Source organism: Notothenia rossii (genome assembly GCF_949606895.1).
Source record: "Notothenia rossii genome assembly, chromosome: 9".
In the NCBI taxonomy this organism is placed as follows: Eukaryota; Metazoa; Chordata; class Actinopteri; order Perciformes; family Nototheniidae; genus Notothenia; species Notothenia rossii.
The window spans coordinates 39,907,088-39,909,681 of record NC_136907.1 but is presented as its reverse complement, the minus strand read 5'-3'; the positions used below and the strand labels follow the sequence as shown (position 1 = coordinate 39,909,681).

Genomic DNA, 2,594 nt, shown 5'->3' with positions numbered 1-2,594 from the left:
ACAGTAACCCATCCTATACAATTAACCATTGTTGTTCTCTACCGTCCACCAGGCGCCTTGGGGGACTTCTTGGAGGAGTTAGATAATCTCCTCTCACACATCCCTGAAACTGACCCTCCCGCTGTACTTCTCGGAGACTTCAACCTCCAGACAGGGAAGATAGCTGAACTAACATCTCTTTTAACCGCCTTTGCTTTCTCACTGTCTCCATCCCCACCAACTCATAACGCTGGCAATGTCCTTGATCTCATATTCTTAAGGAACTGCCCTACTTCTGACCTCTCTGTAAACCCACTCCACACATCCGATCACTTCTTCATTTCATTCTCTCTACCCCTTTCCAAACAAAACTAACTAATCTCTTCTAATTCTGCACCTGTCCGCCGCAACCTTCGTTCCCTCTCCCCCTCTACCTTTGCCTCATTGGAGCTCTCAGCCCTCCCTTCCTCTGACTCGTTCCAACTCCTGCCTCCAAACTCTGCTGCAGAAACCCTCCTCTCTAACTAAAACTAAACTGCCCTACCCCCTCGCACACCGACAGGGGAGAGAGATCTCTCGTCTGGATTGGAAATATCGAAAATAAGTCTTAGACGCATTTTGTAGTCTTTTTTTTGTAGTAAGACTGTGATATCATTTGTATGTAGATATAGTACATATGACATCTATTTTTGAAATGTCTCCAGTACCGATAAAAAGATCGATAACGTTGGACCTTAACGGTACAGTGGTCTTTAATAATTCAGCCCTGGGGCCCCGTTAATACTGGGGCTTGGTACCCATCCCTAGTTTTAATTATTACATCATCAATATTACATTTCAAATAACCAAGTACTTGGTGTCTCACAAAGAGCAAGTGGCTAGTGCTGCTAAGAACATACCTGGTGATGGTGATGATGGTGGCTCTTCGCTGCAGGATCTGGTCGATGTCCTCCTCGCAGAAGCGATTGCCTTCGTCGTTCTCGTCCATGATGGCGGCGTAGGCTCCTTTCCTCAGCAGGTCCTCGATCTCCTTCTTGGAGAACTGCTGGACCGGCTAAAGGCGACGCAGAGAGACATTTACACAAGTGGATTTAGAAAACAATTTTCGAAATTAAACTAAGCGTACTGCAACAGCGACTGACCCAAAAATGACTTGGCATCTAGAAATATGACAGACTTTCTTTTTCTCACCCCATTGTTGTTGCCTTCTTTGTTCCCACTCATGCTCTGCAGGACAGCACGGTCCAGCCCGAGATTCAGACTAGCTTTATACAGCATTTCCCTCTCATAGTTTCTAGTGATCAGGCGGTACACCTTCACCGCCTTAGACTGGCCAAAACAATGACACCGAGCTTGAGCCTGAAATAAAAAATTAAAAGAGGGGTCAAAAGAGCATCAGCTGCTGTTCAACATTTTTAAGCATTAAATGGGAAAATATACACTTAAAGAACCGAGGGAATAAACGGAAAGACTGTTGTTGTTGTAGCCCTATTGAACTATCTTTAGGACAGACAGAGCAGATATATATATCGTACCTGCAGGTCATTTTGAGGGTTCCAGTCAGAGTCGAATATCACACAGGTGTCCGCAGCAGTGAGGTTCACAAGCTCTTGATCAGGTGTTTGATGTGGGCTGGCATGATCCTTTCTGCAGCGATAAAGAAAACAAAGAAAACAATTTTAATAATAGTAATGATGGTAACAACAATAATATTAGTATAACTATAGCACTTACACAATAATTGCAAAGTGATTCTCACAACAAAAATAAAGAACAAAACAATATCAACAATAAAAAAACTAATTATTATAGGAATGTTAAGAGACAAAGAAATGATAAACATTCTAAGAGGCCGACTACAAAAGGGAGACTCAATGGCTCTTGATGACATCAATGAGCAGTCCCAAAACATGCTGTTGTATAAAAAGAAATAGGTCCTGATTTCTTATATTTGGTGTTGGATGATTTGTTGTATTGATTGCTGATGGATATTAAGATATGTTTTACAATTATAACAAAAAGATTATTGTAATTGGAATCAAAAAGTTACAAATCGTAGTTTTAATAAAATGACTAGCAATATAGGGTTTATTCAACAGCGGTAAAGCATTAAGTTGCTAAATTAACGTACACTGAACTGTAAAACGTACCACTATTTAGGAAAGGACCTGATCAGAAGGATTGACTAGTAAGACAGCAAAGAGGTGGAGGAGGTCTCTGTCATGTACAACCATTGATAGATGTTACACCTGAAAGAAAGATAAGGAAATAAGACAAGACAGGAGGACAAACATCCTCTTAAGTAAAAGACCAAATCATGTCAAGCTTTACATCTTTCGGTCTTTACAATGCACTGTTGGAAATTACATTCCAAAGGATAAATTCAAACTCAATACCATAAATAACTGGGTACCAAAGTGCTTTACCTGATAGAACATATTCCACACGGAGCAGCAACCATCCGGCTGGGCCTTTTGCTGCATATCATCTCCTCCCTCTCCACTTTTTCCTGTAGATATCTACTGCCTCTGTCCAATAAAACAGAAATGCCCCAAAACAATCATATTTAAAAAGTTAAAAACAATAACTTGCTTTTGGCATTCAAATGTATTAGA

General features: G+C 40.7%; 1 long non-coding RNA gene across 1 annotated transcript; it reads right to left on the bottom strand.

Moving 5' to 3' along the window:
• Positions 1-1,267: 1,267 nt before the first annotated feature.
• Positions 1,268-2,249, bottom strand: LOC307018218. The gene is made up of 3 exons (XR_013802374.1): positions 2,130-2,249; positions 1,515-1,626; positions 1,268-1,338 (listed from the first exon to the last, which is right to left on the bottom strand). It is a non-coding gene; the product is annotated as an uncharacterized lncRNA (long non-coding RNA).
• Between the last annotated feature and the right edge of the window lie 345 nt (positions 2,250-2,594).